The 22,500-nt window shown below is 46.5% G+C and overlaps 1 protein-coding gene across 2 annotated transcripts in view; it reads left to right on the forward strand.

Annotated features, from left to right (window-relative positions):
- Positions 1-22,500, forward strand: part of LOC106578757 (zinc finger MIZ domain-containing protein 1) — a 396,722-nt gene that overhangs the window by 263,176 nt on the left and 111,046 nt on the right. The window lies entirely within an intron of this gene.

The raw sequence follows: 22,500 nt of genomic DNA on the forward strand, positions 1-22,500 counted from the left end.
GAACACTACGCAATTTACAAAAACAACAAAACTGACAGCCAACACAGTCCTGTCAGGTGCAACCACAGTGACAAGCACAATTACCCACGAAACACAAAGGAAACGTAGGCAACTTATGTGTGACTCCCAATCAACCACAACCCTCTACAGCTGTGCCTGATTGGAAGTCACACGGCCAAAATCAATGAAACAATAAAACACACACTCCCTTCTGCCACGTCCTGACCCAACTACACCCTCTACTGGTCAGGACGTGACAGTACCCCCCCCTCAAGGTGCAGACCCCGGGATGCACCTAAAAAAGGAAAACACAAGAAAATCCCCAACAAAAAAGAACACCTAAACAATAAGGGAGGGAAGGGAGGGTGGCTGCCGTCACCGACGGCACTGTGCTACACCCTCCCTCCCCAACCCACCTATCCTGGAGGTGGCTCAGGTGCAGGCCGTTCCGGGCAGTCGGGCCACTCTGGCCGCTCGGGGCAGTCGGGGCAGTCTGGCAGTTCAGGGCAGTCTGGCCACTCCGGCAGTTCAGGGCAGTCTGGCCACTCCGGCAGTTCAGGGCAGTCTGGCCACTCCGGCAGTTCAGGGCAGTCTGGCCACTCCGGCAGTTCCGGGCAGTCTAGCCACTCCGGCAGTTCCGGGCAGTCTGGCCACTCTGGCCGTTCCGGCTCAGGATTCACCAGGCTGGGGAGACATAACGGAGACCTGGCTCTGGGCGCAGGCCCTGGACTCACCAGTCTGGGAAGACCCGCTGGATGCCTGGTTTGAGGAGGTGGCACAGGAGAGACCAGGGTGGAGAGACCCACTGGAGGACTGGTCCGTGGAGGAGACACGGGCTTGACCAGGATAGGGAGACCCACTGGAGTACTGGTCCGTGGAGGAGGTACGTGCTTGACCAGGATAGGGAGACCCACTGGAGGACTGGTCCGTGGAGGAGGCACGGGCTTGACCAGGATAGGAAGACATGCAGGAGGCTTGGTTCTGGGCGTAGGCACAGGACGTGCAGGGCTGGGAAGACATGCAGGAGGCCTGTTTCTGGGCGCAGGCACAGTCTTTACCAGACAACCAGCACGCACCTCAGGACGAGTATGGAGAGCTGCCTCAGGTGACATCATTCCCACGACACGCTCATTAGGGCGAATGCCGTACTTTATGCACCACACTAGCAGCTCTCTCATCTCTCTCTCTCTCCTAATTTCCCCATTAACCCCGTCACAGTCTCTGTCTCATATCCCTCGCTCACCTCCAATGTCATCCCGACTGGCTCTGGTTCCGACCTCAGCTCCACCGACTGTCCCGTGTGCCCCCCCCAAAAAAATTATTGGGGCTGCCTCTCACGCTCGTTGCGCTCTCTCTCCTCGTAATAGCGCCTCTCCGCTCTCGCCGCTTCAATCTCCCACTGCGGGAGGCAATAATCCCCAGCCTGAGTCCATGGTCCCTCTCCGTCCAGGATTTGTTCCCAAATCCATTCGTCCATAACGCTGTACTCCTGCTGCTCCTTCCTCTTCCGCCGCTTGGTCCTGGTTTGGTGGGTAATTCTGTAACGGCTGTCTATGGAAGAAGTGGACCAAAATGCGGCGGAGTTAGGGTTCGTCATATTTAATTAAACGAACACTACGCAATTTACAAAAACAACAAAACTGACAGCCAACACAGTCCTGTCAGGTGCAACCACAGTGACAAGCACAATTACCCACGAAACACAAAGGAAACGTAGGCAACTTATGTGTGACTCCCAATCAACCACAACCCTCTACAGCTGTGCCTGATTGGAAGTTACACGGCCAAAATCAATGAAACAATAAAACACACACTCCCTTCTGCCACGTCCTGACCCAACTATACCCTCTACTGGTCAGGACGTGACAACACTGCTCAAAAAAATAAAGGGAACACTTAAACAACACATCCTAGATCTGAATGAAAGAAATAATCTTATTAAATACTTTTTTCTTTACATAGTTGAATGTGCTGACAACAAAATCACACAAAAATAATCAATGGAAATCCAATTTATCAACCCATGGAGGTCTGGATTTGGAGTCACACTCAAAATTAAAGTGGAAAACCACACTACAGGCTGATGCAACTTTGATGTAATGTCCTTAAAACAAGTCAAAATGAGGCTCAGTAGTGTGTGTGGCCTCCATGTGCCTGTATGACCTCCCTACAACGCCTGGGCATGCTCCTGATGAGGTGGCAGTCTGTGGTGCAATGTGGCGTTGGTGGATGGAGCAAGACATGATGTCCCAGATGTGCTCAATTGGATTCAGGTCTGGGGAACGGGTGGGCCAGTCCATAGCATCAATGCCTTCCTCTTGCAGGAACTGCTGACACACTCCAGCCACATGAGGTCTAGCATTGTCTTGCATTAGGAGGAACCCAGGGCCAACCGCACCAGCATATGGTCTCACAAGGGGTCTGAGGATCTCATCTCGGTACCTAATGGCAGTCAGGCTACCTCTGGCGAGCACATGGAGGGCTGTGTGGCCCCCCAAAGAAATGCCACCCCACACCATGACTGACCCACCGCCAAACCGGTCATGCTGGAGGATGTTGCAGGCAGCAGAACGTTCTCCACGGCGTCTCCAGACTCTGTCACGTCTGTCACATGCTCAGTGTGAACCTGCTTTCATCTGTGAAGAGCACAGGGCGCCAGTGGCGAATTTGCCAATCTTGGTGTTCTCTGGCAAATGCCAAACGTCCTGCACGGTTTTGGGCTGTAAGCACAACCCCCACCTGTGTACGTCGGGCCCTCATACCACCCTCATGGAGTCTGTTTCTGACCGTTTGAGCAGACACATGCACATTTGTGGCCTGCTGGAGGTCATTTTGCAGGGCTCTGGCAGTGCTCCTCCTGCTCCTCCTTGCACAAAGGCAGAGGTAGCGGTCGTGCTGCTGGGTTGTTGCCCTCCTACGGCCTCCTCCACGTCTCCTAATGTACTGGCCTGTCTCCTGGTAGCGCCTCTGGACACTACGCTGACAGACACAGCAAACCTTCTTGCCACAGCTCGCATTGATGTGCCATCCTGGATGAGCTGCACTACCTGAGCCACTCGTGTGGGTTGTAGACTCTGTCTCATGCTACCACTAGAGCGAAAGCACCGCCAGCATTCAAAAGTGACCAAAACATCAGCCAGGAAGCATAGGAACTGAGAAGTGGTCTGTGGTCACCACCTTCTGAACCACTCCTTTATTGGGGGTGTCTTGCTTATTGCCTATAATTTCCACCTGTTGTCTATTCCATTTGCACAACAGCATGTGAAATTTATTGTCAATCAGTGTTGCTTCCTAAGTGGACAGTTTGATTTCACAGAAGTGTGATTGACTTGGAGTTACATTGTGTTGTTTAAGTGTTCCCTTTATTTTTTTGAGCAGTATATATATATTTTAAAATAAGCGTGTGTTTAGTGAGTCTAACAGATCAGAGGCAGTAAGGAGGAACAGTGATATTCTCTTGATAAGTGTGTGAATTAGACCATTTTCCTGTCCTGCTAAGCATGAAAAATGGAACGAGTACTTTTGGGTGTCAGAGAAAATGTATGGAGTAAAAAGTACATTATTTTCTTTAGGAATGTAGTGAAGTAAAAGTGAAAGATGTCAAAAATATAAATAGTAAAATAAAGTTCAGATAACCCCCAAAACGACTTAAGTAGTCCTTACAAGTATTTTTACTGAAGTACTTTACACCACTGGTCACTAGGATATGTTCCAAATAGCACCTTATTCCCTTCATAGTGAAATACGTTTTATCAGGTCCCATAGGGGTCTGGTGAAAGGTATTGCACTATATAGGGTTTAATAGGGTGCCATTTTGGATGAATCCCTACTCTACCGTCTGATTTGATCTTCACCAATGCCAAAGGGAATCAGTGGAAAGTAACGGCTACATTTCAGTCTCAAAGTCTTTAAATTTAGTGATCTTTATATATATATATATATATATATATATATATATATATATATATATATATATATATATATATATATATATAGTTTATTTTTCTCCCCAAATTTGATCTTGTCTCATCGCTGCAACTCCCCAACAGGCTGGGAGAGGTAAAGGTCGAGTCATGCGTCCTCTGAAACCCACCAAACCGCACTTCTTAACACCCGCCCTCTTAACCCGGAAGCCAGCTGCACCAATGTGTCGAAGGAAAAACCGTTCAACTGACGACCGAAGTCAGCCTGCACGCACCCGGCCCGTCACAAGGCGTCGCTACAGTGCAGTGAGGTATGTAAAGCCCATCCGGCAAAACCCTCCCCTAACCCGGACGACGCTGGGCCAATTGTTCGCCGCCCTATGGGACTCCTGATCATGTCCGGTTGTGACACAGCCTGGAATCTGTAGTGACGCCTCCGTGATGCAGTGCCTTTGTCTGGCTGTGGGTAACTGGTGCATGGAATCAGGCGCAGGAGAGCAGAGATGAGTGTACCACGAACAGCACCTTTATAAAACAAATACTACAGTACCCCCCCCCCCCTTGACACCGACCACAGGGATGACCTGGAGGACGAGGCGCAGGGCGATCCGGATGGAGACGGTGGAACTCCCGCAGCATTGAGGGGTCCAATACGTCCTCCACTGGCACCCAGCATCTCTCCTCCGGACCGTACCCCTCCCACTCCACGAGATACTGAAGGCCCCTCGCCCGACGCCTCGAATACAGTATGGATCGAACTGCATACGCCGGGGCCCCCTTGATGTCCAAAGGGGGGCGGAGGAACCTCCCGCACCTCAGTCTCCTGGAGTGGACCAGCCACCACCGGCCTGAGGAGAGACAAATGAAACGAGGGGTTAATTCGATAATCGGAGGTAAGCTGTAACCTGTAACATACCTCGTTCAGTCTCCTCAGGACTTTGAATGGCCCCACAAACCGCGGGCCCAGCTTCTGGCAGGGCAGGGGAGGGGCAGGGGAGGGTCGAGAGCCAGACCCGGTCCCCCGGTGCGAACACCGGAGCCTCACTGCGGTGGCGATCTGCGCAGGTTTTCTGGCACCTCACGGTCCGCTGAAGGTGCACATGAGCAGCGTCCCAGGTCTCCTCAGTGCGCCTAAACCAGTCATCCACCGCAGGAGCCTCGATCTGGCTCTGATGCCAAGGCGCCAGGACCGGCTGGTACCCCAGTACGCACTGGAAGGGGGAGAGGTTAGTGGAAGAGTGGTGGAGCGAGTTCTGGGCCATCTCTGCCCAGGGCACGAACGCCGCCCACTCCTCCGGCCGGTCCTGGCAATAGGACCGCAGAAATCTACCCACATCCTGGTTCACTCTCTACACCTGCCCGTTACTGTCGGGGTGAAAACCTGAGGTAAGGCTGACCGAAACCCCCAGACATTCCATGAACGCCCTCCAGACCCTTGACGTGAACTGGGGACCTCGATCAAATACTTTGTCCTCAGGCACCCCATAGTGCCGGAAGACGTGTGTAAACAGGGCTTCCACAGTCTGTAGGGCCGTAGGGAGACCGGACAAAGGGAGTAACTTCCCTCTGGGAAGTGCCTAGGGGCCTTGCACTGGGCGCACACCGAGCAGGAGGAGACATAAACCCTCATGTCCTTAGCTAAAGTGGACCACCAGTACTTCCCACTAAGACAGTGCACTGTCCGACCGATGCCCGGGTGACGTATGGGCCCAATAGATCAAACGGTCACGGACAGCAGACGGAACGTACAGATTCCCAGCTGGACACTGCGGGGGAGTGGGATCTGTACGTAAAACCCACTCGATGTCCGCATCCAGCTCCCACACTACAGGTGCCACCAGGCAAGAGGCCGGAAGTATGGGAGTGGGATCCATGGGCTGCTCCTCTGTGTCATACCTCCGGGACAGTGCGTCTGCTTTAGCGTTCTGGGAACCTGGTCTGTAGGACATGGTGAAGACAAAACGGGTAAAGAACATGGCCCACCTTGTCTGGCGAGGGTTCAGTCTCCTCGCCGCCCGGATGTACCCCAGATTGTGGTGGTCAGTCCAGATGAGAAAAGGGTGTTTAGCCCCCTCAAGCCAATGTCTCCATGCCTTCAAAACCTTGACGACAGCCAACAGCTCCCGGTCCCCCATGTCATAGTTTCGCTCCGCCGAGCTGAGCTTCTTCAAAAAGAAGGCACAGGGGCGGAGCTTTGGTGGCGTACCCGAGCGCTGAGAGACCACGGCTCCTATCCCAGCCTCGGACGCGTCCACCTCCACTATGAACGCCAAAGAGGGATCCGGATGAGCCAGCACCGGAGCCGAGGTAAACAGAGCCCTCAGCTGACCAAAAGCCCTGTCCGCCTCAGCCGACCACTGCAAACGCACCGTTCCCCACTACAGCAGTGAGGTAATGGGAGCCGCTACCTGACCAACGGTAGTAGTTGGCAAACCGTAATGGGAGCCGCTACCTATCCTCCGGTAGTAGTTGGCAAACCCTAAAAACCGCTGCACTTCCTTTACTGTGGTGGGAGTCGGCCAAATACGCACGGCTGAAATGCGGGCACTCTCCATCTCCACCCCTGAAGTGGAAATGCGGTACCCTAGGAAGGAGACGGACTGTTGAAAGAACAGGCATTTCTCAGCCTTGACGTACAGGTCATGCTCCAACAGTCGACCAAGCACCCTGCACACCAGGGACACATGCTCAACTCGATCACACTGACAATGAGAGGTAGCGAGTAACTGTACCTCACAGTGATTTGGTTGATGCCTCGATAGTCAATACACGGGTGCAGACCTCCATCCTTCTTCATCACAAAAAAGAAACTTGAGGAGGCAGGTGAAGTGGAGGGCCAAATGTACCCCTGCCCCAGAAATTCGGAGACATATGTTTTCATAGCCGCCGTCTCCTTTTGCGACAGGGGATACACGTGACTCCTGGGAAGTGCTGCGTCTACCAGGAGATTTATCGCGCAATCCCCCCGCCGATGGGGTGGTAATTGAGTCGCCCTCTTCTTACAGAAGGTGAGAGCCAAATCGGCATATTCAGAGGAGATGCGCACGGTGGAGACCTGTTCTGGACTTTCCACCGTAGTAGCACCGATAGAAACCCCTAAACACCCTGTGAGAGCCCTAATTTGCCACGAATAGTGTGGTCTTGACAGGCCAACCAGGGTAGGCCCAGCACCATGGGAAACGCAGGAGAATCAATAAGGAAGAGACTGATTCGCTCCATGTGACCCTCCTGCGTAATCATGCCCAGTGGAGCGGTGGCCTCCCTAATTAGCCCTGACCCTAATGGTCGACTATCTAAGGCGTGCACAGGGAAAGGCATATCCACAGGAACAATGGGGATCCCTAAACTATGGGCAAATGATCTATCAATAAAATCCCCAGATGCGCCTGAATCTACAAGCGCCTTATGCTGGGAATGCGGTGAAAACTCAGGAAAATTAATAAACAAAAACATGTGAGCAACAGGGGGCTCTAGGTGAGCCTGGTGCCGACTCAGCTGGGGTGAAACTGCCTGCTGCCTCGACTCCTAGAGGAACCTCCCCAGCACCGTTCGGCAGTGTGCCCTCTGCGGCCACAGATGGTGCATGGATCGGCCTCTCCTCCGGTCACCCTAATTGTAGCACCTCCCAACTCCATGGGCGTCGGAGCGGTCGTGCTGGGGGATGGAATCGACAGACCCCGATCTGGACATCCGCGGGTAGCCAGCAGGTTATCCAACCTTATGGACATGTCCACCAGCTGGTCGAAGGTCAGAGTTGTGTCCCTACAGGCCAACTCCCGACGGACGTCCTCACGCAAACTACAACGGTAGTGATCGAATAGGGCCCTGTCATTCCACCCCGTGCTGGCAGCCAGGGTCCGGAAGTCCAATGGGAACTCCTGTGCGCTCCTCGTCCCCTGCCTCAGGTGCACGAGATGTTCACCCACCGCTCTACCCTCAGGCTGGTGGTCGAAGACTGCCCTGAAGCGGTGGATGAAATCCTCGAATTGGTCCAGCACCGCTCCTCCGTCCTCCCATACAGCGTTGGCCCAATCCAGGGCTTTCCCTGAGAGACAGGAGACGAGGGAGGACACGACCTCGCAGCTCGAAGGAGTGCACAGGCGCCAGGTAGAGCTCCAGTTGGAGTAGGAAACCCTGACATCGTACTCCTTCGGAAGGGAGAGCCGAATCCCACTGGAACCGGGTGAAGGAGGGGTGATCAGTGGTGTCCTTGGTTGTGCTGGTGGAGGCGCTGGAGGAACTCCTCTGCTCTCCCAGCGCTCCATAGTCTGAAGGACGTGATCCATAGTGGTGCCGAGATGTTGTGGACGCGCTCCTCAACCCTTAGTAACGGGGTAACTGCTCCTGCTGACTCCATTTTGGGGTGCATGTTTCTGTCAGGCTGTGGGTAATTGGTGCATGGAATCAGGCGGAGGAGAGCAGAGATGAGTGTGCAAGGTAATTTATTCTGAACGCCTCCCGAACAAGGAGAGGGACCGACTTCGGCAGAAGTCGTGTCAGCCTTAGACCACTGCACCACTCGGGAGGCCCCTGTGATCTTAATTTTTTTTTTCAAATGTGCCCTGCACAAATCAACACATAAATATATAAAAAAAAAAAAAGTTTTTACACATTTCAAAAATTGCAATAAAAATCAAAAATACATAAGTATTCAGACTGTTTGCTATGACACTCGAAATTGAGCTCAGGTGCTGTTTCCATTTATCATCCTTGAGATGTTTATACAACTTGAAGTCCACCTGTGGTAAATTCAATTGATTGGACATTATTTGGAATGGCACACACCTGTCTAACACAGTGGCCTCCATCATTCTTAAATGGAAGAAGTTTGGAACCACCAAGACTCTTCCTACAGCTGGCCATCCAGTCAAACTAAGCAATCGGGGGAGAAGGGCCTTTGTCACTGAGGTGACCAAGAGCCCGATGGTGGAGATAGAACATCCTTCCAGAAGGACAACCATCTCTGCAGCACTCCACCAATCAAATCTTTATCGTAGAGTGGCCAGACGGAAGCCACTCAGTAAAAGGCACATGACAGCCCACTTGGAGTTTGCCAAAAGGCACCTAAAGGACTCTCAGACCATGAGAAACAAGATTCTCTGGTCTGATGAAACGAAGATTGATATATTTAGCCTGAATGCCAAGCGTCACATCTGGAGGAAACCTGGCACCATCCCTATGGTGAAGCATGGTGGTGGTAGCAGCATGCTGTGGGGATGTTTTTCAGCAGCAGGGACTGAGAGACTAGTCCGGATTGAGGGAAAGATAAACAGACCAAAGTACAGAGAGATCTTTGATGAAAACCTGCTCCAGAGCGCTCAGGACCTCAGACTGGGGCGAACGTTTACTTCGACCCTAAGCACACAGCCAAGACAACTTAGGAGTGGCTTCGGGAAAAGTGTCTAAATGTCCTTGAGTGGCCCAGCCAGAGCCCGGAATTGAACCCAATCGAATATCTCTGCAGAGACCAATAGCTGTTGTCGTGTCTTTGGGGGTACCATTAAACTGAAGATATGTTTATCAATTAGCTCCCTGTAATTATTATCACGCGATTAAACTGATTAATCGTTTAATTGTAATTAACTAGGAGATCGGGGCACCAAGGAGAATATTCAGATTACAAAGCTATAATTTTCCTAATATAACTTTCCTGTACTATAATATTATATCCTATTATAGTATAGGCCGATTATCTTCTGGTTTAAATGGTGTATTTTACCTCGAGTCCAGTCTCATTCCAAACGTCGTAAATTGTTGTATCTGCACGAACCCAGTCTTTACTAAAATCATCCATACATCAATTGTCTTAAAATCATTTATTTACTACACTAAGTAATTAACAGAAAACATACAAACAGTAATTATCGTCACAAAGGATTGGTATAGTAATGTGCCCTAATGGCTAACAAGCATGGCTGGTCTGTTAGACAATGGGTCATAAACGGTCAGCTGAGAAGTTACACAGAGTTCATTAATATTAACAATTGACAATTGAAGGCTCACTCATTCGGGAACAATTGCAATCAATATATATTTACGCTCATGTGTCGTCGTGATCCTTGTTCGAGAGTTCTGTTCTGTTGGGGAGTTTTGTCCGCGTTCTCTCTCTCTCTCTCTCGGTTAGAATGGATCTTTCAGAGCGACATTCATTAATGTCGTCATAGAATGGATGTTTCGTTGGTCTTCGCGTTCGATGATATAATTTACTTAGCTGCAGACTAATAATTAATATCAAAGACTTGTTCTTATTCTGTCGGTCTCGATAGTCTAAAAGTTAACCACGTGGTATAGTTCACTTTCAGTAGAGTACTTGGATGGTCAAACCTATGGGCCAACTCGCAATGGAGTGGAGGCCTGGTCTGAAGAAATGTAAATCAGGGGGTGTTTTATAGTGCCCATCGAACAGGCTTGTCAAATTACGCCTGGTCCTGTATGTGTCCCTGGGGGCGTGCCCGTGACTGAGCTAGACTTGGTTACAGAAATACAATTCTATCACATTACATCAGTACATAGCATCTCAATGTCTTACAAAAGCTTTATCCTTATTAATACATTCTATGCAACCATTATGATGCAAGTCTCAAGCTGATGCTATTATATAAACAGTTTTATGGTAATATGGCTATATTGTCTCTTCTGAGTATCACAAAATTGTACCAAGCGGATCAGTTCGTAGCTGGATTCTTCACCAATCTTCCATACCTTCTCCAGCACACACATGTCGCTCGGTTCTCCAATTCTATGAGTTGGAAGAATTTCCTTTGTCTCTCTATGGGCCATGTGGCCAGAGACTCTCCTGGAATTTTAGAGTTTTTACAACCCTTTACACACAGGGTGGATTGGGGGGAAGGTAGGTTGGGTGGTGGTGCAAAAGGGAGGGGGTCAACTGTCCTCCCTGTACCAAAAGAGGCCAACGTCATGACACTGTGCAGTGAATCTCCCTATCTAACCTGACAGAGCTTGAGAGGATCTACAGAGAAGAATGGGAGAAACTCCCCAAACACAGGTGTGCCAAGCTTGTAGCATCATACCCAAGAAGGCTCGAGGCTGTAATTGCGGCCAAAGGTGTTTCAACAAAGTAAAGCTTCTGAATACAGTGCCTTGCAAAAGTATTCACCCCCTTTGGCGTTTTTACTATTTTGTTGCATTACAACCTGTAATTTAAATGGATTTTTATTTGGATTTCATGTAATGGACATACACAAAATAGCCCAAATTGGTGAAGCGAAATGAAAAAAAAAATCAAAACGAAAAATCCAAACGGAAAAGTGGTGCGTGCATATGTATTCACCCCCTTTGCTATGAAGCCCCTAAATAAAATATGGTGCAACTAATTACCTTCAGAAGTCACATAATTAGTTAAATAAAGTCCACCTGTGTGCAATCTAAGTGTCACATGATCTGTCAGATGATCTCAGTATATATACACCTGTTCTGAAAGGCCCCAGAGTCTGCAACACCACTAAGCAAGGGGCACCACCAAGCAAGCAGCATCATGAAGACCAAGGAGCTCTCCAAACAGGTCATGGACAAAGTTGTGGAGAAGTACAGATCAGGGTTGTGTTATAAGAAAACATCTGAAACTTTGAACATCCCACGGAGCACCATTAAATCCATTATTAAAAAATGGAAAGAATATGGCACCACAACAAACCTGCCAAAAGAGGGCCGCTCACCAAAACTCACAGACCAGGCAAGGAGGGCATTTATCAGAGAGGCAACAAAGAGACCAAAGATAACCCTGAAGAAGCTGCAAAGCTCCACAGTGGAGATTGGAGTATCTGTCCATAGGACCACTAAGCCGTACACTCCACAGAGCTGTGATTTACGGAAGAGTGGCCAGAAAAAGCCATTGCTTAAAGAAAAAATAAGCATGCCAAAAGGCATGTGGAGACTCCTCAAACATATGGAAGAAGGTACTCTGGTCAGATGAGACTAAAATGTAGCTTTTTGGCCATCAAGGAAAACACTATGTCTGGCGCCAAGCCAACACCTCTCATCACCCCAAGAACACCATCCCCACAGTGAAGCATGGTGGTGGCAGCATCATGCTGTGGGGATGTTTTTCATCAGCAAGGACTGGGAAACTGGTCAGAATTGAAGGAATGATGGATGGTACTAAATACAGGGACATTCTTGAGGGAAACCTGCATCAGTCTTCCAGAGATTTGAAACTGGGACGGAGTTTCACCTTCCAGCAGGACAATGACCCTAAGCATACTGCTAAAGCAACACTCAAGTGGTTTAAGGGGAAACATTTAAATGTTTTGTAAAGGCCTAGTCAAAGCCCTCAATCCAATTGAGAATCTGTGGTATGACTTAAAGATTGCTGTACACCAGCAGGAACCCATCCAACTTGAAGGAGCTGGAGCAGTTTTGCCTTGAAGAATGGGCAAAAATCCCAGTGGCTAGATGTGACAAGTTTTATAGAGACATATCCCAAGACACTTGCAGCTGTAATTGCTGCAAAAGGTGGCTCTACAAAGTGTTGACTTTGGGAGGGTGAATAGTTATGCACTCTCAAGTTTTCAGTTTCTTTGTCTTATTTCTTTGTCTTATTTCTTTGTCTTCTTCTTCAAAATGGTAGGCATGTTGTGTAAATCAAAAGATACAAACCCCCCAAAAAACTATTTTAATTCCAGGTTTTAAGGCAACAAAATAGGAAAAATGCCAAGGGGGGTGAATACTTTTGCAAGGCACTGTTCCTATGTAATTGTGAAATGTCATTATTTATTATTTGTTTTTATAAATTTTGCAAAATTATCTAAAAACCTTTTTTGCTTTGTCATTAGGGGGTATTGTGTGTAGATTGATAAGGGACATACGTTTTCAACAACATCTAAGCACTGAAATTTAACAAAAAGCTCCCACAATCATCTTATGAATTTCTTTCAACTGATTATCAGTCAGGGCAGTACATGTTGAGTGCCCTTCTCTATAAGCAAGCTGAAAGTCTGTTGTTAATTTGTTTACAGTAAAATTGCATTGTATTTGGTCAAACACATTTTTTTCAAACAGTTTGCTAAGAGCTGGCAGCAAGCTTATAGGTCTGCTGTTAGAACCAGTAAAGGCCACTTTACCACTCTTGGGTAGCGGAATTACTTTGGCTTCCCTCCAGGCCTGAGGTTAAAGACTTTCCTCTAGGGTCAGATTAAAAATATGACAGATAGGAGTGGCTATAGAGTCAGCTACCATCCTCAGTAGATTCCCATCTAAGTTATCAATGCCAGGAGGTTTATCATTATTGATCGATGACAATCAATTCTCCACCTCTCTCACACAAACGTTATAAAATTAAAACGTACAATGCTTTTTTGTCATTATTCGTTTTTATATGCATGATTACGATGGCTCACTGTTCGTTGTTGGAATCTCTAAGTTTGCCCACTTTGTAAATGAAGTAATCATTATATATTATATTATTTTATATATATATATATTATTATATATTATCATGACACAAGATGAGACCCAGATGCAGACACAGGAGGCAGATGGTTGGAGTCTTACAATGTTTATTAATCCAATAGAGTAAAGCAAGAGAGTGGTCGTGGACAGGCAAAAAGGGTCAAAACAAGTTCAGAGTCCAAAAGGTACCGAAGCACAGGAAGAATCAAGGTCAGGGCATGCAGGATGATCAGGCCGGTGGGGAAGTAGTCCAGAGACAGACAGGGGTCAAAACCAGGAAAACTAGCAAAAGGAGTACAGGGAAAAACACGCTGGTTGATTTGAACATACAAGACAAACTGGCACAGAGAGACAGGAAACACAGGGATAAATATTACAGTGATTACTATTATTTGACCATGCTGGTCATTTATGAACATTTGAACATCTTGGTCATGTTCTGTTATAATCTCCACCCGGCACAGCCAGAAGAGGACTGGCCACCCCTCATAGCCTGGTTCCTCTCTAGGTTTCTTCCTAGGTTTTGGCCTTTCTAGGGAGTTTTTCCTAGCCACCGTGCTTCTATTCCTGCATTGCTTGCTGTTTGGGGTTTGAGGCTGGGTTTCTGTACAGCACTTTGATATATCAGCTGATGTAAGAAGGGCTATATAAATACATTTGATTTGATTTGATAAATACACTGGGGAAAATAAACGACACCTGGAGAGGGTGGAGACAATCACAGGAACAGGTGAAACAGATCAGGGCGTGACATAATCATGATCCACTATAGTATTGAAGACATCTTCAATAAGGATGAATGATAAATCAAGTTCAGATATAGCTGAAATATACATTTGTCACCTTACTGTTGCAGTAAATATTCAGAATAGCTTTCTGAGATAAACTTTAACTGTACATCTGTTATTAGAAGCACTATAGTCTAATAACTATGCAGTATTCGACACATACATTCATTCTTTTTGAAAATGTTAATTTTATACCCCAATTTTTGTGTATTTCAGGAAAATATAAATAGTGGGCCAATTTGAGAATTCTTTGAGAGATGTCAGCATTTTTTTTTTTTATTGTATTTTATTTAACCTTAATTTAACTAGGCAAGTCAGTTAAGAACAAATTCTTATTTACAATGATTACCAAACCCTGACGACGCTGGGCCAATTGTGAGCAGTCCTATGTGACTCCCAATCACGGCTGGTTCGAACCAGGGTGTCTGTAGTGATGCCTCTAGCACTGAGATGCAGTGCCTGCAGACCGCTGCGCCACTCGGGAGCATAGTGTATTCAGAATAGAAAAGAATAGATTGGTTGCGTAGACAGAGACCGTGTTTAAACCACAAAGCAACCAATGCTCTTAAAGTAAGACGCTCTGAGCCTTCTAATCCCTTTTAAGAATACTAGGAGCATTTGGCCATTTGTTTAATTCAATCGTATCCTCTGATATCTGTTAGAGCAAATATGCAGAAGGTATTCTCTTCTTTGCTTTGCCTAAAAAAGACAATGTTGTAATCTAGTGTACCTCGTCTAATGTGTGTAATGTACCCTTTGGCAAAGCCAGGGAAATGTTTACACTAGTTTGAAAAGGTAATATAGACACTGGGGCGGGGGGGTTGTCTACAAGCCTAAATCATTTTGGTCTCCAGTAGGATCTCTTTAGCCTGAAATCCAGTCCGTTTGTGCGAACCTTCCACTCCTGGTACTATGTGTCATTTGACAAGAGTGGTAAGGAGTGGAATGAGAGCTAAACAAACTGGTACCCAGGCTAAAGATATCCTACTAGAAACCAAAATGATTTAGGCTTGTAGACAAACCCCCACAGTGTCTATATTACCTTTTCAAACTAGTGTAAACATTTCCCTGGCTGAAGTCAAATAGTCAACATAAACTTTGTCCAATTACACATTCATTCCCCTCATGTCAGTGCAGTAGGTAGCTTGTCATAGTCCCTAACCTTCAGATGACTGTTGTTGTATATCTTATGGAAAGCAGTGTACTAGTTGGTACACACCCCTCTCTCTTTAGAATATCATGTGCCTTTAATGCCTTTCTTCCTAACTGGAAGTAGATTTACATAATGCCTTTCTTCCTAACTGGAAATGTAGATTTACATAATGCCTTTCTTCCTAACTGGAAGTGTAGATTTCTATAATGACTTTCTTCCTAACTGGAAGTGTAGATTTACAGTGCCTTCAGAAAGTATTCACACCTCTTGACTTTTGTCACATTTTGTTGTGTTATAGGCCTGAATTTAAAATGGATTAAATTGAGATTTTTTTGGGTTTCTGACCTTCACACAATACCCCATAATGTCGAAGTGGATAATAATGTTAATTATTAATGATGTTAATAATATTCTATAATGTCGATTATGTTTTTAGAAATGTTTAGAAATGAATGAATATTATACAGTAAGTATTCAAGCCTAAATAAGTTCAGGAGTTAAAATGTGCTTAACAAGTCACAAAATAAGTTGCATGGACTCACTCTGTGTGCAATAATATCATTTAACATGATTTTTGAATGACTACCTCATCTCTGTACCCCACACATACAGTTATCTGTAAGGTCCCTCAGTCGAGCAGTGAATTTTAAACACAGATTCAACCAATTGAACACGACCCTCCTTTTCCTGTAGTCCACGATCAGCTCCTTTGTCTTGCTGACATTCGTGGAGAGGTTGTTGTTCTGGCACCACACTGTCAGGTCTCTGACCTCCTCTCTATAGGCTGTTTCATCGTCATCGGTGATCAGGCCGACCGCAGTTATGTTGTCAGCAAACTTAATGATGGTGTTGGAGTTGTGCGCAAACGGGGAGTACAGGAGGGGACTGAGCACGCACTTCTGAGGGGCCCCCATGTTGAGGATCAGCGTGGAGGATGTGTTGTTGCCTACCCTCACCACCTGGGGGCAGCCCGTCAGGAAGTTCAGGATCCAGTTGCAGAGGGAGGTGTTCAGTCTCAGGGTCCTTAGCTTAGTGATGAGCTTTGCGGGCACTATGGTGTTGAACGCTGAGCTGTAGTCAATGAACAGCATTCTCACGTAGGTGTTCCTTTTGTCCAGGTGGGAAAGTGCAGTGTGGAGTGCAATAGAGATTGCGTCATCTGTGGAACTGTTGAGGGCGGGGCGGTATACAAATTGGAGTGGGTCCAGGGTTTCTTGGATGATGGTGTTGATGTGAGCCATGACAAGCCTTTCAAAGCATTTCATGTCTACAGATTTGAGTACCAAGGGGCGGTAGTCATTTAGGCAGGTTACCTTGGCGTTCTTTGGTACAGGGACTATGGTGATTTCCTTGAAACATATAGAAATTACAGACAGGGTCAGAGAGAGCGTGATCATACAGTTTTCCGGAACAGCTGGTGCTCTCACGCATGGTTCAGTGTTACTTGCCTCGAAACGAGCATAGAAGGCATTTAGCTCGTCTGGCAGGCTCACGTCACTGGGCAGATCTCTGCTGAGTTTTCCTTTGTACTTCCAGTTTGAGTTTTTGCTTGTAACCAGAAATCAGGAGGATATAGTTATGGTCCCATTTGCCAAATGGAGGGCGAGGGGAGAGCTTTGTATGTGTCTCTGTGTGTGGAGTAAGGTGATCTAGAGTTTTATCCCTCTAGTTGTGCAGGTGACATGCTGGTAGAAGTGAGGTAAAACATAATTCAGTTTTACTGCATTAAAATCACCGGCCACTAGGAGTGCTGTCTCTGGATGAGCATTTTCGTGTTTGCTTACTTCTGACCAGAGCCCTATGGACCCCTATTCCCTATATAGAGCACTACTTCTGACCAGAGTCCTATGGACCCCTATTCTCTATATAGAGCACTACTTCTGACCAGATTCCTATGGAGCCATATGGGCCCTAGTGAAAAGTAGAGCACTATATACAGTTGAAGTCGGAAGTTTACATAGGTTGGAGTCATTAAAACTCGTTTTTCAACCACTCCGCAAATTTCTTGTTAACAAAGTCTAGTTTTGGCAAGTCAGTTAGGACATGTACTTTGTGCATGGCACAAGTCATTTTTCCAACAATTGTTTACAGACAGATTATTTCACTTATTAGTCACTGTATCACAATTCCAGTGGGTCAGAAGTTTACATACACTAAGTTGACTGTGCCTTTCAAAAGCTTGGAAAATTCCAGAAAATGTCATGGCTTTAGCAGCTTCTGAGGCTAATTGACATAATTTGAGTCAATTGGAGGTGTACCTGTGGATGTGTTTCAAGGCCTACCTTCAAACTCAGTGCCTCTTTGCTTGAAACCATGGGGAAATCAATAGAAATCAGCCAAGACCTCAGAAAAAAAATTGTAGACCTCCACAAGTCTGGTTCATCCTTGGGAGCAATTTCCAAATGCCTAAAGGTACAACGTTCATCTGTACAAACAATTGTACGCAAGTATAAACACCATGGGACCATGCAGCCGTCATACCGCTCAGGAAGGAGACGCATTCTGTCTGCTAGAGATGAATGTACTTTGGTGCGAGAAGTGCAAATCAATCCCAGAATAACAGCAAAGGACCTTGACAAGATGCTGGAGGAAACAGGTACAAAAGTATCTATATCCACAGTAAAACGAGTCCTATATCGACATAACCTGAACGGCCGCTCAGCAAGGAAGAAGCCACTGCTCCAAAACTGCCATAAAAAAGCCAGACTACGGTTTGCATCTGCACATGGGGACAGATCGTACTTTTTGGAGAAATGTCCTCTGGTCTAATGGAACAAAAATAGAACTGTTTGGCCATAATGACCATAGTTATGTTTGGAGGAAAAAGGGGGAGGCTTGCAAGCCGAAGAACACCATCCCAACCGTGAAGCATGGGGGTGGCGGCATCATGTTGTGGGGGTGCTTTGCTGCAGGAGGGACTGGTGCACTTCACAAAATAGATGGCATCATGAAGTATGAAAATTACGTGGATTTATTCAAGCAACATCTCAAGACATCAGTCAGGAAGTTAAACTTGATCGCAAATGGGTCTTCCAAATGGACAATGACCCCAAGCATACTTCCAAAGTTGTGGCAAAATGGCTTAAGGACAACAAAGTCAAAGTCAAGCCCTGACCTCAATCCTATACAAAATTTGTGGGAAGAACTGAAAAAGCGCATGCGAGCAAGGAGGCCTACAAACCTGACTCAGTTACACCAGCTCTGTTAGGAGGACTGGGCCAAAATTCCCCCAACTTATTGTGGGAAGCTTATGGAAGGCTTCCCGAAACGTTTGACCCATGTTAAACAATTTAGAGGCAATGCTTCCAAATACTAATTGAGTGTATGTAAACTTCTGACCCACTGGGAATGTGATGAAAGAAATAAAAGCTGAAGTAAATCATTCTCTCTACTATTATTCTGACATTTCACATTCTTAAAATAAGGTGGTGATCCTAACTAACCTAAAACAGGGCATTTTTACTTGGATTAAATGTCAGGAATTGTGAAAAACTGAGTTTAAATGTATTTTACTAAGGTGTATGTACATTTCCGACTTCAACTGTAGAGTTAAGGATTCTATTTGGGACACTATAAGAACCTAGCTTGAAGGTATCCTTTCCTGCTGTAACCAGGAAGTATTCAGCTGGCTGTTGCTATTTTCAGTTTAATGAGTACCAGTCCTGCTGTAACCAGGAAGTATTCAGCTGGCTGTTGGTATTATCAGTTTAATGAGTACCAGTCCTGCTGTAACCAGGAAGTATTCAGCTGGCTGTTGGTATTATCAGTTTAATGAGCACCAGTCCTGCTGTAACCAGGAAGTATTCAGCTGGCTGTTGGTATTATCAGTTTAATGAGTACCAGTCCTGCTGTAACCAGGAAGTATTCAGCTGGCTATTGATATTATCAGTTTAATGAGTAGCAGGTGTCCTTTCCTCCATTTCATCAATTCAATCTGTGTCTTGCAGTGAAAATCTCCAGGCTTTTCCAGAGCTCGAAGGGAACCTGTCATTTTAGTTAATCGGCAGTATTGTGAAGCAGAGTAGACTTAATGTGCATGCCAAATGGATCCCTATGTAGGTCCTGGTGAAACGTAGGGCACTATGAAGGGAATAGGGTGCCATTTGGGACGCAACCTAAGTACCACTACTAAGAGAGCCTCACATAACTCTTGATGTGGTCGAGAAATAACCACCTACTGTACCCTATTGTAGTCTACTGTAGTCTACTGTACCCTACCGTAGTCTACTGTAGTCTACTGTACCCTACTGTAGTCTACTGTACCCTACTGTAGTCTACTGTACTCTACTGTAGTCTACTGTACCCTACTGTGGTCTACTGTACCCTACTGTAGTCTACTGGACCCTACTGTAGTCTACTGTACCCTACTGTAGTCTACTGTACCATACTGTAGTCTACTGTACTCTACTGTAGTCTACTGTAGTCTACTGTACCCTACTGTAGTCTACTGTAGTCTACTGTAGTCTACTGTACCCTACTGTAGTCTACTGTACCCTACTCCAGTCTACTGTACTCTACTGTAGTCTACTGTACCCGACTGTAGCCTACCATAATCTACTGTTACCTACTGTAGTCTACTGTACCCTACTGAACCATACTGTAGTATACTGTACCTTACTGCACCCTACCCTACTGTAGTCTACTGTACCCGACTGTACCCTACCATAATCTACTGTACCCTACTGAACCATACTGTAGTATACTGTACCCTACTGTAGTATACTGTAACCTTACTGCTTCCACTGCACCCTACCCTACTGTACCCTACTGTAGTCTACTGTACCCTACTGAACCATACTGTAGTCTACTGTACCTTTATGCCCCCATTGCACCCTACCCTACTGTAGTCTACTGTACCCGACTGTACCCTACCATAACCTACTGTACCCTACTGTAGTCTACTGTACCTGACTGTACCCTACCATAATCTACTGTACCCTACTGTAGTCTACTGTACCATACTGTAGTATACTGTACCTTACTGCCCCCACTACACCCTACCCTACTGTAGTCTACTGTAGTCTACTGTACCCTACTGTAGTCTACTGTACCCTACTGCCCCCACTACACCCTACCCTACTGCACCCTACTGTAGTATACTGTACCCTACTGCCCCCACTACACCCTACCCTACTGTAGTCTACTGTACCCTACTGCCCCCACTACACCCTACCCTAATGTACCCTACTGTACCCTACTGTAGTCTACTGTACCATATTGCACCCTACTGTAGTATACTGTACCCTGCTGAACCATACTGTAGTATACTGTACCTTACTGCACCCTACTGAACCATACTGTAGTATACTGTACCTTACTGTACCCTACTGAACCATACTGTAGTATACTGCACCTTACTGCCCCACTACACCCTACCCTACTGTACCCTACTGTAGTCTACTGTACCCTACTGTAGTCTACTGTACCCTACTGTCCCCACTACACCCTACCCTACTGTACCCTACTGTAGTCTACTGTACCCTACTCTACCCTACTGTAGTCTACTGTACCCTACTGTAGTCTACTGTACCCTACTGTAGTCTACTGTAGTATACTGTACCTTACTGCCCCCACTGCACCCTACCCTACTGTACCCTACTGTAGTCTACTGTACCCTACTGTAGTCTACTGTACCCTACTGAACCATACTGTAGTCTACTGTACCCTACTGCCCCCACTACACCGTACCCTACTGTAGTCTACTGTACTCTACTGTAGTCTACTGTACCCTACTGTAGTCTACTGTACCCTACTGAACCATACTGTAGTCTACTGTACCCTACTGTAGTCTACTGTACCCTACTGTACCCTACTCCACCCTACTGTACCCTACTGTAGTCTACTGTACCCTACTGAACCATACTGTAGTTTACTGTACCTTACTGCCCCCACTACACCCTACCCTACTGTACCCTACTGTAGTCTACTGTACCCTACTGCCCCCACTACACCCTACCCTACTGTACCCTACAGTAGTCTACTGGACCTTACTGCCCCCACTACACCCTACCTTACTGTACCCTACTGTAGTCTACTGGACCCTACTGCCCCCACTACACCCTACCTTACTGTACCCTACTGTAGTCTACTGTACCCTACTGTAGTCTACTGTAGTCTACTGTACCCTACTGCCCCCACTACACCCTACCCTACTGCACCCTACTGTAGTCTACTGTACCCTACTGCCCCCACTACACCCTACCCTACTGCACCCTACTGTAGTCTACTGTACCCTACTGCCCCCACTACACCCTACCCTACTGCACCCTACTGTAGTCTACTGTACCATACTGTAGTCTACCTAACCTTACTGCCCCCACTACACCCTACCCTACTGTACCCTACAGTAGTCTACTGCACCCTACTGTAGTCTACTGTAGTCTACTTTACCCTACTGCCCCCACTACACCCTACCCTACTGTACCCTACAGTAGTCTACTGCACCCTACTGTAGTCTACTGTAGTCTACTGTACCCTACTGCCCCCACTACACCCTACCTTACTGTACCCTACTGTAGTCTACTGGACCCTACTGCCCCCACTACACCCTACCTTACTGTACCCTACTGTAGTCTACTGTACCCTACTGTAGTCTGCTGTACCCTACTGTAGTCTACTGTACCCTACCGCACTCTACTATACCCACCCAGTTTACAGTACTAACAGAGGTAGAGGGTCGAGGCACCAGTCAGTGGTCAGTTATACAGTAAGCTCTGTTTGCGTGAGGCGTAGCAGCACTAGTAGACTGGACATTGTCATATATTTTCTGAGATCTTTGCCTATATTCACATCCTAACACACCGAATTTGCATATGTTTCCTTGAGGAGTTACCTACTATTGGTAAGTACTATAAACTGTATGAGTTTTCATTGATTTGGTGTTTTAATTTAATTGTTGATCTTTTTGGGGGATTTTTTTGAAAAGCATGTTTCCAAATAACATGTATCATGCAGTATGTAGATCTATACGTTTGATAAATGTAAATGTAATGTAATGTAAATAAATGTGACTCCATGGGTAGATTGCTGCTAGCTAGTCTAACGAATAGAGGAAAGTAGAACATGTTATCAGATCAGTTCCTTTTAAACAACGGTGTGTTTAGACTCCTCGCGATACAAAACCACACCACAATTCTGCTGACTTCCCTCTACAATTAAGACTCTGAAATTACAACTATGTTTTTTTGACCGTTTGGCTGAAACTAGAAATAACCATTTTTGGGAAAAC

Source organism: Salmo salar, chromosome 19, assembly GCF_965601325.2.
Source record: "Salmo salar chromosome 19, fSalSal1, whole genome shotgun sequence".
Taxonomy (NCBI): Eukaryota; Metazoa; Chordata; class Actinopteri; order Salmoniformes; family Salmonidae; genus Salmo; species Salmo salar.